This window comes from Manacus candei, unplaced genomic scaffold (assembly GCF_025592945.1).
Source record: "Manacus candei isolate 608988 ecotype Guabito, Panama unplaced genomic scaffold, ASM2559294v1 h1tg000014l, whole genome shotgun sequence".
NCBI classification, from domain to species: Eukaryota; Metazoa; Chordata; class Aves; order Passeriformes; family Pipridae; genus Manacus; species Manacus candei.
This window is the reverse complement of record NW_026138062.1, coordinates 9,408,558-9,424,269: the sequence shown is the minus strand read 5'-3', so window position 1 is coordinate 9,424,269 and position 15,712 is coordinate 9,408,558. Positions and strand designations below refer to the sequence as shown.

Here is a 15,712-nt window from a genome sequence, read left to right as displayed (position 1 = left end):
TCTGAGTGAAGGCAGAACAGGCTTTTATTGCCTGTGGGGGATTACGCAGACTTTGCAGAGTGCATTCCCACACAGCAAGGCTGGGAAAGGGGTTGAGCTGAGCAACATCCTTTTATGTCCAAAACTTGGGGAAACTGTGTCACTGAACAGACTAGATAATTGTCATGCATCTTATTCCCAAAGCAGTTATCAACAGCTAAAATCTGCATTGTTAGGCATTTACTCTTAAATGTCTAGTCAATTTACACCAGATAACAGAATCCATAGCACAGCAAATAATTAAACTAGATTATCTGCTCAGCAAGTTATAGATTAAGCTGCTAGAATACTCTGTCTTTTGCTGACTTAAAATGAATGAAGGACAATTTTTTTGCTACTACTGGTTGCTCTTAAAGACAAGAAACACAGCAAATACATGAAATTGTAATGGTTGCTTAGTTTTGGAATAAAGTTTTCTTGCTACACACAAGTGTCTTTCATTTCTACTTGATAAATTTGATTGAAATGCATTCAATTTCTTTTTATCCCTAAAGGCAAAACAGTCGTAATAAGATGTGTAATATATTTTCATCTCTTATGTCATATTAGAAAATTAACAGAAAGAAAATGTGGAAGGCTAGTCATTCCAGGCATATGCAGCCCATTAATTAAATAAGTCTGCAGTAGTTGCTTATGCTATTTATGAAAGCCTTATGAGCTTGTGTGGTGCTGTGCTTTTTGGATGTCATTTTCATTCATTATACCCCAGTGTCGCAGAGTATTCTAAATTAATCAAGAGCAACTTAAAGACAAGAACAGGAATACCATTATGATTAACCCTCATTACTTTCAAGTATATAAGTTCAGGTACCTAAAAGTTCCTACAGAACAAAGCACCAACAATTAAAATCTGCTATAAAATTTAAGGAGCACTTGTGTACTGGGACTTGAATTAATCAACTTTAGAATTAATTAAAAAGTTATCTTAATATAATGTTAAAGCAAAAGAACTATGAAAGAAATTAAATATAATAAACAAATACTTTCTATTGTGACTCACTGAATGGGGGATTTTACTGTTATAATTCCTAAATTTTTTTATATTACAATTAAATTTATGAAATTAGGAATTATATCATTAATATTTTAAAAGACAGTATATCCTGCTTTTAAATAATTGCTTGTTGAATGATTTTATCCATAAATACTACATGTGCTAGAGCTCTAGGAATCAAAAAATAGTGCTAGAAAAATATTGCAACTTTTGGACTTATGGTTTTAATTATTATGGGGGCAGTCATATTAGCTTTAATACTGTTTTATTCCCTGTAGTCCTTAAGAAATACTATTTTAAACTCCAATTTCTAATTTGACTGTTAGAAAACTTTTTCAGGCTTCTGGCCTGGATTTTGAGCCAAGAGTGATTGTTAGTAATAGTAGTTTTTTCTTCCTAATATTTACATCCAATCAGTGGAATACTTTAAGGCCAACTCTGTGCCAACATAGAGTAAGGATATTATGTTTGATAAAACTCTTTTAACCACTGGTATTAGAAGCTAAGGAAAAAAAATAATTAAAAAGCACAATAATGAGTTTGTTACATATTTTTAATCTATTTTCCCATGAAAATCAACACCAGTTTAGTTTCTGTCAGTGTAACATTTTCTAAGACACACCCACTGTTGCATTATTGTTATTTGAGAAAATACTTCTACTGTTTTGGAACTCATCCTAATTAACTGCTCTAGTGATATAAGTTTAGTAAATTTCAGAGTCAGCACAGACTTTTTACCTCTTTGAGGTACAACCTCTGTGATCTCATGATAATTTACCTTTTCACATACTTTGTTGTTTGCTTACTTCCCTAAACATGATATAAAATAAATATAATGACAAGAAGAATTAGTAAAATTCCCGACTTAACATGACTGCAGCATGACTTAATACCACTGATGTCACCAGTTAAATGAGTATAATTTTCCAATCTGACAATAAATTCAAAAGAACAAAACACATTGCATATGAGTGAAAAGGATAGCAAAAACTCATCAAAATATCTATGTGGAGAACAGGAAGGCTCAGTGAAGATTCACAAAATTTCAAAACTACTACATTATGTCAAGCAGTAATTAAGTTATTCAAAAGAAAATTAGAAAAAGTTAAATTTCGCCACACCTTTCAGTTTTCTGAAACTGCGAGTATTACAAGATCTAGATAAAATTATGAAACTTGGTGGATGTATAAGAGAATTGAATAGAGCAGTAAAATAAATTTATAATTTTCATAACAATTACAAATATCACATAAAAACTGCATCTATCCAATATTTAAAGAAGGAACTATTTCTCAGTAATCACAAGGAAATACTGGCTAACATCATATAAAACTGTCTATTTATAGAAAAGCCATAGAGAACAAAATCTGTAGCTCATTTTTTTTCTTGTGAGGCACAATTTATTGTCACGAATGTCATAATTCTTACCTGAGCTTTTGTTCTCATTGGGCCTAATGACAAGCAAAAATGGAGAACTGATTTCTCCAGTGACAGTGCAATTTTTCCAGATGAAAGAATAGATTTCTTCCCAGTAAGGTATCTCGGATGCAATATCATTTCACTTCTCATTTTCCCAGATCATGTCCATAAGCCAGAGACATGGGAAAGGAATTTTTATTGGGTTCTAGTCCTTCAAAAATGCATCAGACCTTTTTAGTTGAAATCACTTGTTTTAGTAAGATAATAGCTTTCTGGTTTTTCTCCTCCAACAATAAAAGAAACAGTGAAAACACAGGTTTCTCTTAAGAAAACTGCCTGGAAAATTTCTCACTATGTTCTATTGAAACAAGTACTTTTGTGATTAGCATTAATAAGAAAAGGTATTGCTTTTTAAGGCAATTTTAAGGATTGAAAACGGAAAATACAAAATGAGAATTCTCCATGATTGGTCCATTCTTTTTTATTCTCTCTCCTAATGATTGGACTTGTTTTCTATTCTTGTGTTGGTAAATACAACTAAACCTTTGAACAAAGTTCTAAAAAAATGGATAGTGACTTTGACTAAAGAGCTATAGCCAAGTGACACTGGTAAGCAAACTGACAGCTCCAGAAATTTTGCGTGGCAGAATTTGCTACTTAGTTTAGTTTCATCTAAGGTCTCCCTGAAGGCAGTAGGGTTAATGCATTTCCCTCAGACTAACAGGTAAGTCTGTGCTTGGAAATAATTTTTTTTTCTTGTAGAGGAATAGTTTCAAATAAGCTTCTGTTAACAAAGTAGTGTAGGATGCTCTGGTATAGTTATTTCCTGGTATAGTTATTTTCTGGTATAGTCCTCAGAAAAGTGAGAGAAAGTAAGCTGCAGATCATTACTTAATTGTTTTACTATTAGCAGACAGCCTCTAGGCTTTTCCTAATTTTTCTTCTGTTCCCCAATAAGTCACTGGGTATATGTTTACCGTATGACAGGAGAGCCTTCTCCTAGTGGTTGTCACCACACTGGAAGTGAACCTTGCCAACAGTCATCTCTCAAGGTGAAAGGATGAGCAAGAGTAGTTCTCGGTGAACTGCTTTGGGTAGCTCTTGAGCAGTAAGGTGAGGCCTCTTTCATATCTCTGACATTAACTGTCTTACCTGCCTCATGGGAAAATCCTGCTAGTGGAATCATTTGCCTCGGAACTTGTTATCAGTTTCCCTTTGGCTTTAATAGAAGCATCACAGAATCAGCTGGTGGCAAGCAGGATACACACAGAAAGGTACCTCGGGGGATTAAATTCCCAATGCCTTTCTTCTAAACAGCTTCCAGATGCTTCTTTTAAGCCCTAGACAAATACGATGCATAAAAGTACCAGGTGCTCAGGGCTAGGATGCTAAAAAGGTCATGAGCACTTACAGCTCCCATTGACTTCAGGTGCAGCTGAGGGTGCTTAGCAAGACTCAGAAGGAGGTTGGCAACTTACAGCAGATTAGAACTACATTCTAAAAAAGTTCCTCTCTTTTTGTTTTCTTTTTTAGAATGGCATGTTACTCATAAGATACTTATTACCTTAATTTGATATCTCCTAACAGCTTTAAATAGTAATTAGCAAAACTATTCTGCAAAGTAAACAAATAAAAGTTGGACTTGTTAGTAAATAACAGAAGGACAACTGTATGTTAGGATTTAATTATAAGAAAAAAGTTATACTTGGCAGAAGGCATCTGTAATTTGTGATTTCATCATTTTATAAAGCTTCTTTTAATGGATTAAAATCACTTCTGGCAGTTTTCTCCCTTATGCTACCATAAATCACAACTAAACCCAAATCTCTACTTTAAGAAAGATAGCTGTTAGAAATGTAAACAGAAATCTGTGAGTAGGAATAAGTAAAAGTAATATCATGATTGCCGCACTTTTTAATAGCCAAAGTATTTCATAAGATGCTTTAAGTTGCTGTAAAACAAGTTTTCACATCTTTGCAGTTGTTTTATGTGTACCTCAAGGAATATGAATACATTCAGATAGTCTTAAAAATAGGAACATATTATATCCAGGTAATCTTACAATGTTTTAATCATTATCATACCACTGTAATGAATGGAAAAAAAATGTGGAGTTTTTTGGTTTGGTTGATTGGTTGGTTATTTTTGGTTTGGTTTTGGTTTGGTTTTAATGTCAGAAATGTCAGAAAGCTTTTGGTCAAGCCTGCTAATCTGTAAACAGCTAGATGTACTTTTCTGAGATATACATTGCAGAACTGTAGCAACCAGCCTTAGGAAGAAATAAAAATGAAAGTTTCTTTCATATAATTTTTCTGGTTTTGAACATTGTTTGGTTTTCCTTTTTTTTCCTCTGTGTTAGTTTGTGAGAGTCAATATTAATAATCCAAGAAAATTGTGAACTGTAGAGAGTTTCTATGACACGTTGGTGTGTTGAAGTGACAAACCAGCACTGTAAATCTATATTCAAAATAGGAAAGAACAGCATTACGATCTTGTTAATCACTAGCATAAATATCTATTAGTCCTTAAGTCTAGTAGGATGGAGGTAGTAGGAATCTAATCTTTCCAGAAATATAATTGGTATAATGCCAGAGCATGTCTCTTTTCTATATATTAGGACTGTGACTTCAAAAACTTGAACATTTATAGCTAGATGGTATGAATTCAAAGAGCATAGTTTGCATAAAAAATGCAGCAAAGAAGTATCAGAAAATTTTGTAAAAACAATTTATATGTACAGGAAATATAAATAATGTCTATAGACAAAATATCATTCCGTATATTTTTGTTTTGTTTTCTAGGGCTATAATGGATCATGAAATATATAAAATGTATATAGTTCAGCTATTTCAGTAAGGGAAACACCTCAGGGAACTATTGTGCCAGAATCTGAAATACAGCTATGATCCCATTGTGCCACTCAGCTGCTACAAATGAACAATAACCCAGTTGAAAATTGCTGGCAGAGGATTTCCTGTCTTCAGTGAATTCTCTTCTGACATATATATATCATTCCCAGGCAGTATAGTTTTATCTCTTCACTGTGAAAAGACATATCTCAAGAGTAAGAAAGTTCATGGTACAGTCTTTCTATACTCTTTCTCTAGTGATATAAAAACCCTACCAAAGTTCTGAAGCACCAGTAGAATTAGACCCGGGAGCTCAAAAGAGTTGAGAAAGGCTCAGACCCTTCATATCTTTTATCCCCTGTGTTGAATCAGTCACAGGTAAAGTAGTTGTTCTCTAAGAAATTTTCCTTCATATACTTCATTTTTTATAAAATTTTAAAATTAAAAATGCATTTTCAACCAATTTGTATTTGTAGCATAGTAAAAACATTGCATTTACTATGCTAGTTACAGAACAAATGGGATTTTTTTTTTTTAATATGGGGATTTTCACCAGTAAGATATCTATTTTATCTATCATATGAAGACAAGGAGAATATTTGCAATAAAAACAAGTATGTTCTCTGTAGTTTCGTATCTTGTCTTATCAGACAATTTACCCTAATGGCCATTGCCATATATCTTGTTCTATCTCTCCTCCTTCTTTTGAGATTTCTTTTTTTCCTTAACGTACATCATGAAAACATGACCCCCATGGTCATGTTTTTTTGGGTATTATAACTTCTAAAGGATACAACAAAACTGCCAGTCTTGTCAGTGGCGGTAGAGCTTCTCTTTAATTAAATAAAAAATGGGATTGTTCTCCCCCCCCCTAAAATAAAGGAAACAAAATTCTGAATAATGTAATTCTCTCTGACATTTCAGCATGAATGGATGGAGCTGTTATCCACCCATTAGGAAATATTAATGTACAAAGCATGACATTTACAGTAAATATAAAATCTGTAGTCATTTGGAATCTAGAATTGTCCATGCTTACAGCTCTACATTAGTGGTAAAAGCTTGCAAAAATAAAAAAGTAAAATCATTAAAAGCTCAAATGCAAGACAGCATGATAGAACAGATTTTCATTTATTAAATTCAAGAAAGATGTAAATGGTCATGACATTCATGACATTTAACATTGTTGAACAATAACAGTTATTAAGGCAGGCCAGGATGAAGGTAATTACATTAATATACAATATTGTTTGGCAAAGAAAACAAGGAAATAACTGTGTAGGCTTGAAGTCTACTTATAATGCTCACATGTATGTGACTGTGTGACCACTGAAGGGCAATGAGCAATTTCTAGATAAAATCTGCATCATTATTCTCATACTGCAAGAAGAAAACATAAAGCATAAAGAAAGAGAGCAAACAGTATAGTCACTCAAATAGAGTGTCAGAGTTAGAAGGAAAACCTGGAGCCTTCCTTTGGGGATGGAGAAAGAGAGTACTAACACCTCATTCATAACTTAAATACCATAAAAATGGGGAACACTGAAGCCTTTTCAAGGGTGTTTGAAATGGTAAAATTGAAGAAAATTACTTTGTAACTGTCCATGATACTTCATGATATAGGAAAATATTTAATAGTAGTCTCTAGAGGAATTAAAAAATTTAAATAGGTCAAGATTTCAAATAAGAGAAGAGGAAAGAAAAATGGAAAGGGAAAGAAAAAGGAAGGATACAAAATAATAGATAAAAAAACAAAGGGTACAACACTTAGCTCCATGAACGAGCAAGTGAACCCAAAGTACATGATATGTTGTGTTATGGAATTACAAGCATTATGGTGCACTGATGGATGCACATGACTCAACAATATACCCACAGAATTACAAACAGTTTTTTCACATCTCAGAAGGTCTTCAAGGCTTTGTTTTTTCATGTGTCATAAACTGTTGGGTTAAATACAAATCTCTCAAGAAAGGAAAAAAACCCAAACAAATCAAATTATTCCAAAGGCCTGTAAATTTAGTTTGGTTGTATTATAATTTCATATAACTACTGTGAAATGTCTTGATGTACAGGGGGAAATGAGAAGTTTATGTTCAAGAAGAAATTGCTGTAGAAAATAATGAAGTTGTATATGTCTGGATAGAAAGAGAAAAAAAAAGAAACCCAAAGCAAAAAAACCCTCTAAATTTTGCATGAGTTTAAAATACATTGCATGCAAAGACAGGTTTTGCAAAATTTATTTTTAAAGGTTTTGTATCTTTGAGTTCACTGAAACACTAAGATATCAAAAAAATGTTCTTTTCATCGGAGAAAAAAACCAAACCTCAAAAATAACTTCTATATGTATATGAAAAAATTGCTTGATGCAGCAGATACAGTAAAACTTTCTTTCAAGGTGGTGGATTGCATTTTTTAAAAAATAAACATATGTGCCAAAGTATATGTATAAAAAAAACATGGAACATATTATAGTGAATGTTAATATATTATTTGTTTTCTACACAAAAAAAGCTATTTCCTCTCTGTGTACAATTTTCCCAGACCACTTTGGTTTTAATTTTCTACACTGAGATTTGAGTGAAAATGTTAAGAGATCCAAAGCAAGGTGAAAGTCAGTTATAACCGAATACACCTTAAGTATGCTCATGACTAAAAATGCTTATGGTACAAGTCTTCTTAAACAGGAGGACATTACAGGGAAAATAAAAGCAAAAACAAACAAAGAACTAAGTGAGTCCCTTCCAGTGTATTCTAATATAAAATTGAATGGATAAAAGTGTCTGGGTTTAACCAGAAAAAAAGAAATAAAGGAGGCCACGTTATACTTTCAGTGAACATCATATGTAAGTTCTCAGTTATAGCACCCTGAATGTTGAATGTTTTCATTCAGGGTTACCCAAAGAAAGAAAAAAATCCATATCCAGATGACAATTTACAAAATACTGATCAAAAATTTATTATTCTTTTCATAAACCGAGTTTACTGTGTTACTTCCATCTCTTCACCTGTGCTGTATATTTACAGGAGTTTAACAATTAACTGTTTGGTATCTATTCACCTAATCCTGAGTCCCTAGTTACATCTATGTGTTCACTGGTTATTTACAAAATACATGTATAAAGGAGAAGCATAATTAGCTAGAGGTGTTTTCTACATGCCTAATGGGGAATGGGAACTGTGCTAATAAATTAGTGCCCAGACTGTCTTAAAATACCACCTAATCATCTCAGGATTGTTTAGAAGTTTCATTATGATGTTTACAGCACCAGGAAAACAAACAAACAAACAAACAAAAAATGCTTTGCAAAATTCCTCAGTTTTGGTGAAATCTTCAAACCACTGTTCTGCAGCTTATCTGGAAGGTTAACTCAGCTTCGTGACAGTTTCTTCAAAGAATCCCTTGACCTCCTGTCAAATAGAACATCATGCAGTGAGGGTCCCCACTTCTCTCCCTGGAGCAATGAACTTTGCAAACTGTTTTGGGGATGGAAAACTATGTTTCTTCTAACTTAGATATCCTCAGTTACTCTGCTGCATCAGAACTACAGATAACAAGAATATGGAAACTCATTTAGCAGATTTTTAAAATACACCAAATTATTGTTTAAAAAAAAATCACATAAAAAAATAATGTTAGAAATTTCTAATTGAAGTCTTTACAGTGTCACAGACCTTAGTTTGACTTCTTGAGAGAGGGATGGTTTAATTTCTTACTAATGTGCTATTGAAGATTATAGTTTTATGTCTAAAACCAGCATGACATTATGTACGGATAAATTATGTACTTCAAAGAAGAAGATATGCCCTAGGATTTATTTGTTTATTTATTGGTCGATTTACCTACTTTAAGCTAATGATTTAAAGTTGGTATTTGGAACTTTTAAACTTGCGAAGATAATTTGTAAATGATCACACAGACATTATAGCATCAGAATGCTCATCTGCATGGTAAGAATTAGATGTACTGGCAGTCATGCTTGAACTGTATCCTCCCCTGATTTTCTGGAAGATGTCGAAACACCATGAGGGAGATGTTTGTTATTCATTCATCTGAGTTTAAAGTAAAATGTTTCTGCAATATAATGTGGGTTATGCTTGTGTGTAATAAAAATATTAAAAGAAATTTCACCATGTACAGAAAAATAGGCCTGGGGATATAAAAGATGGAAGCAAAAGGTTCTCTGCATAATTCCTTAATTGTGTGTAGAGTATCTCCAGAGAATCTACATAAAAATTAATACATTAAAACTGTGAACTTTAGTTTTGCATTTACAGTACTTTTTAATTTATTCGGGGTTTGAGATCAGTGCTATGAGTATATAAGCCTTAGGAGAAAGAATCCCAGTTGTTTACAAAGAACAGAGAGTGACAACTGACTGATCAAACTTTCTGGAGCAGGAAAGTTTACAGCTGCTCTCTCCCAATTACAGTGCTTTACCATAGTATTTTTAATGCTGTGGATTAAAACCTTGCAGTCTTTTACACAGGACTGTGAAAAACTCTTCACTCAACTGGTTCCTGGGAGATTAATCAGAATTGTGTCATTGGGATGATCCTTTTCATCCTTCATTTGAAACTGCCTGGAAAGGAGTGAAAAAAGTATCATGAAGGGAGCTTTCTAAATTTGCAGTGATAAGGTATGTTTACTATATGTCCTGTGATTCCTTGATCTCCTTTTTCTCTGAGTAACCTGAGTGCATTCTCAGGGTCATAGAAGTATGGCATACCACGAGAAAAAGTGCAAAACAGAATCTCGTCAAGTCCAGAGAGACAAAGTGATTCTGGTCTACCTGGCTGAATGCAAATGTCAACAGTGTAAACGTCTCTGTCACATCCATTTGCATATATTTACATATATTCCTTCTACAGTCAGTGGAGATAAACAGGAAAGTCTAAGGTATGATTCATATCATCTTAAGTAGAAGTTTAAAATGCATAATGCTATCAGCTGAAGTATTTATTTCTTACCACTGATTTTAAAGAGACCATATACTAAGCTTAGAAATATCTAGAATGCAAATGCCTAAGGATATGTGATATTAATTCAAAGAATATTAACCAAACTTCTGAAAGAAACTCTAGACATTTTCCAGTACCCTTTAGTACTAAACAAGACCATTTAAAATTAATATGTTAAAATGCATTGAGATCTGTTGATGCTCAAATTTCTCAATTGGGAATGTGGAAACAAAAGACATAGCTTTTTATGATGTAGGGCAAAACTGAAGTTAAATGTTGGAGCTCTTGTGCTGGAGATATTTTGATGTCATCCAGCTCTAAATGAAAATGGAACCTCATATAATCTAAGTCCAGGATACAGGAACATGTGTAACTACATATAGGTAACTATACCGTGGGAGTTGAATAGCATGAAATTTGTTACAGTAAATAGACTTTAGTCCAATAAAATCAAGTATGGATTTATAAGAATATTTTTTGAGACAATTAATGAATTTTTAATTAAAATTTTTGTTGAGGCATTTAAGGTAGAAAATAGGTTTAAATACAATAAAATAATCAAACCTTCTGTAAGTGTTTAGCAGGAATGCCAGTTTTAAATCTGTTCTGGATTCATTATTTTGTTGAAATGCTACATGATCACGTTTCAAGTCAAATAAACAAAAAAACAATGAACGTGATGAATGTACTCTATTGTCATTTTAAGGGGATAGAAACAAAACAATTTGAAATTGTAAGATTTTTATTTAAAAATTATTAAATAAATTATTCATCATGTTAGAGATCAGTTACGTATCCTTAGACACCAGTGTTGTACACAAGTTAGTCTTCCTAATTTTATTCCAGATTAAGAAGGGAGAAATGGACACTTATCAAGCAAAATTAATCTGAAATATTTTAAACATCTACGTTTAGGCAGGATTAATTATGTCCTGGAAATATGCCATCTCATTTATTCTGTTAACTATTAAGGCAGCACAGGGTTTTTAACACAGATGTATTTGACTCATTAGTTTCTCCTCCTTTGCATCAATAAAATATGTTGTCATATCTGTGACTGGCTTAGTGACAGCCAATTTAGCACAACTGGCTTAGCACAGCCAACTACCTCACCGCTAAAGGAGGTCACTTTTAGAGCTTCTGTTTCCAGAGAAACTAAGAATTAATACATCAATTCTCTCATCAAGATCAAAATCTTCATCAGCTTTTGGTGGCTAAACTGATGATTCAGCCACTGACTGAATTCATTGAATTTCAATCATTCGTGGACTAGCAAAATGAAAAATGCTTAATAAGCCAGGATGCAAATATGCTGCTAAATTTTCTGGATTCCTTTCCCAAGTGCGTACAATCTGAGTTCACTGACGTAACTTCTTTTACTTTCAAAGTACTGAAAGTTACCTTGAACTTTATGCCTTGAATTTTGAAATTGTCCACTATTCAACTCACTAGATGAAACTTCATGAACTACTTTCCTGTATCATAATGTCCTCATAACATCCCTCATATAGAAAAAACACTTAATTTAGTCATGGGCATTCTGACAAATGATGGCATTGTCTTTATTTTCATGGTGTCTTGCAAAAATCACTGAGTTGCAACACAAACGTCTGGTGATCTCTGGTGGTGATAGCAAGTGTCCTTACATGGGTATGTAGGCCATAATACTTAAGGACAGAGATAATGTCTTGCTGAAGTTGCCATTTCTGCTGATATTATAGTGCACTTCTGCCTCAGAGTCGACGGATTTCTCCTTTAAGTCAGGCCTAATTTTTGTTTAATGCTAATTAACATGAATTCTCTTCTTATTTCTGAGAGTCTAATTGCTGATTTCTCTCTGGAATGGAATATTACTCTGATGAAACCTTTAGAGGGATTTTTTTTTTTTTTCTGAAGAGTTGATATCTTAATTATAAACATGATGAAATAAGTCACTGATACACAAAAATGACTTTCAGTTGCATTTTTCTTAATTTAACTAGAAATAAATCCCAAGTTTTATGACATTTCTAAGCTGGTCCTTAGAGAAACTGGCTATACCATGCACAGGCTGCTATGAAAAAGGGTGATGCTATGAAAAAGGGAGCACACATCACTTGATTGCTCTCAAAGGAGTGACACTATGTTTTCCTTTATTAGTTTCTAAATAACTCAACCCCTACTTGTTTTCAGTTAATTGGTGGTAATTTAAAAAGACTTGCCCAGTGGACAGTTGAAGCAGCAAGCCCATCAGTAGAGGAAGGTCTTAGCATGCATCATCATCTACCGTCATCCTTCTACTTATCAGTTTTCCAGGGAGCCAGAACAGCTGGACAAGACCATGTGTACTGCCCTCCAGGGTTGTCCTAGAAGGTGTCACCCCCCACAAAAAAATATTCCATTGGGCAGAGATGTATAGAGAATTATTATGTTCCATGATTAGTAAGAGAGTTAAAAAGCTAAGACATTAATATCAGAATCACTGCAGAAAAATAAACTAAAATTTGAAGGATTTTTTTGCATTCATAAGCAATCATCTTGTTCTTTGTTTTCTGTAATATATATAATCAGATAATTATGTGCTAATAATTTCATTTTGATTTTAGATATTGATCATGCAAATGTTTATGTATTAGCAAATGATTAGATTATATGCACAATGGACAGAATTAAGCACTTATCTGAAATTTGAGGTATTTTACTTTGTATTTGGGTGTTCTAAAGATGCCTGTTTCTTCAAATGATTCTGTGTTGTCTATCTTAGGTGCAAATCTTTACAGTTCATCAGCTGAATCTAACCTTTAATCATTGCATCCTGATATTTCTATAATGCAAATTAGAGGGCCAGATATTTTTATATTGTTAGTTTATAAAATTTAGTATTGCTTTGAACTACTACTATATTACTTTAACATAGATCTCGGCTAAATTTTGAAAAGTAGTTTTCCTTGGCTTAATTATATTTATTAGTCTCATTTTTATCTTAGATGATGTCTTATTAAGCTTTACAAATAAACAATCGAGGAGTGCATTATCAAGTATATGAAGATAAAAGTTCTAATCGGATAGGTAAGAAAGGCTTTTCGGAAATATTGTCAAAATATGTGAGACTAACAATTCAGAAATTCAGATCAATATTCAGAAAAAAACATTAACTGGTAGATCTAGAAAGGAAACTTAAATATAGAAGTAGAATAGGCTAAACAATAAGAAAATAAAGGGCTTTCATGAGAAATCATTATATTTTATAATTACTATAATTAAGATAAAATATAAAGGTGAATTTCATAACAAAATTTAGGTTATGGTTATGTAATGAGCTTTCTACAGGCAATTTTATACCTCCCAAAAATAAAATATCCTTTTAAATGTCTGACATGAGTGCTGCATGCTGAGTATCAGAGTGGATCAAATAAAACCAAGTCTTCAAAATTTACATATGGTAAAACCTTTTATGAATCCAAGTTTTTGGTTCTACATACAGACCACTGGCTAAGCCATAGTTTTTTTCTTTTATGATGTTTGCTGGTATTAAAGTTTATTTTTAAAAGAAATGAAACCATAAAATATGTCAGAAAACATGTAATCATGTTTTCTCAGATATCTGTGTTCTTTATTCATTACAGGACTGATCGAATTTCTTTAGCACTCAGTAGCAAAATTCCCACTGACTGCACAATGGAAATGAGGGTAGGCTTAATAAGTGGACATGATCTGTTACTCTGTCATGAATATAGTAGTTTTACTTTATTTGAATAGTGTAATTTCTTATTATAACATATCATATGACCTCCTTGCATTGGTTTAGTTGTTTAATGTGTTTGAAAAATTTGCAGAATAATTGTAAATGCAAACTTATTTACTGCCAAAAGGTAAAAGTGCTTAGAATCTGTAAACTCTTGTGTTATGAAAAAAAATCTCTTCAGCAAAGAACTTCATATAAAATTGTGTAAAGTGTAGGCCACTACAATTAATTTTATCAAATTGTTAAGCAGAAAAGAGGAAGAAAGAGAGTGGTACGCAAAAACCAGTGATACAGTAGACTGCTCAGTTACTTGTTATCCTGAGCTGCTCCTCCAAAGCTGTTTGTTACTAGACTACATCTTGTTTTGACATAATCCTCCTAAGAATTGATCCCTCCTTGTAAATGCAGCTCACTTCAGAATGTAAGCAAATTGGTTTGCAAGGATTGATTGATACAGGGAAGTAAGCATTCATCATGCACCATAGTTACCTGTACTAGAAATGTGGAAGGATGACATTTTCCTCTGTCTGTCACTTCCTAGAATGGGACAAATATTGGTCTGGTTTAGCAAATGCAAATTGTATTACAATAGCATGAAAAAAAATTGAACTTATTATAGAACTTGGCCCAAAATAAGTGCTTTGTATTATTAGGGGAATATTACTCAGGTAAATATTATAAAAGAGCTTACTTGTCTTATTCCTAAACAACACTAGTAAAACCTCACAGTCTTTCAGATTGAATACTGCGTTTCTTAAGTACTAGTCTGTGGAAGTTCTACTTTGTGAGAAAATACCCTTTCTTACAGCATTTCCCTGCTACTTTCGTACTTGACCCTCCAGAAAGTAAAGACTGAATTAAGCTGCAGGTTCACTGTGAGGGTTACTATTTGTAATATTCTTATACTGTATAGAACCCTGGTACAATGTGACATTTTTATTATCTGGTCATATACTGTATGAATATGAAATAATGCAGGTGGGAGAAAAAGCTAAATCAAAATAATAAATTCAATTATAATACTTGTTTCCGTAAGACGTATTTTTTCACATTCCTCCCAGATCTGAATGCTCATCAGCTAAGTAAGAGTGAAGTAAGTTGAGTAAGATGGGCAAACACAACATGTCTGGGCATTTTCAGTGTGCAATGTTGCGGTAAAAGGTAAGATATAGGTCCAAGCTCAACAGGAGATCAGGTGGTAGAGAGCTCAGCATCATCTGGGAGCAAGTGACAGCTGCTTTCCTGCTGTCACATAATCTGCTTTATGTGAGACAAGAATCCTTATGAGAAGCAGTAAAAGAGGGAAGATTTATGACAGCTTTTCATATGTGTGAGAGTCTCCCTAAAGTAACATCATTTGAACAAGGAAAATCTTCCCACACTGAAAGGTGGGGGCTTTGGGCTGCCATTGAGCTGTGAAATCAGTGTTAGAGGAAGGTATCAATCATAGCCCTGTGCAGAACATTGTGGATCACATCTCCCTGTAAATTCTGGTGTCAAAGGAGGCTGAGGACTCCTAAGAACTCTCAAAGAATCCCAGGATCTCATTCCTCTTGGCTCACTCACCCCAACTCTTTTTAAAATTAACACCTAAGCACATATTAATACTCTCTCATTTCTGTTTTGTAGTATTGTATTACAGATTACAAAAATGAAATAAATAGTGCAACTGGACAGTTGAGAGACTCAGGCTCTGTGATTGACAAGCTCAGTTTAGACACAGCT

At 33.2% G+C, this 15,712-nt stretch overlaps 1 long non-coding RNA gene across 4 annotated transcripts in view; it reads left to right on the top strand.

Annotated features, from left to right (window-relative positions):
* LOC127467607 (uncharacterized) overlaps window positions 1-13,907 on the top strand; it is a 40,512-nt gene extending 26,605 nt beyond the window's left edge. For 2 of the 4 annotated variants that reach the window (XR_007903211.1, XR_007903210.1), the window contains 4 exons: window positions 3,440-3,565; window positions 5,560-5,679; window positions 9,792-9,941; window positions 12,436-12,620. This is a non-coding gene — a long non-coding RNA (uncharacterized LOC127467607). Of the gene's footprint in view, window positions 1-3,439; window positions 3,566-5,559; window positions 5,680-9,791; window positions 9,942-12,435; window positions 12,621-13,229; window positions 13,312-13,868 lie in introns of those variants that run through there. The other 2 variants (XR_007903213.1, XR_007903212.1) reach the window with 2 other exon arrangements.
* Window positions 13,908-15,712: the final 1,805 nt, after the last annotated feature.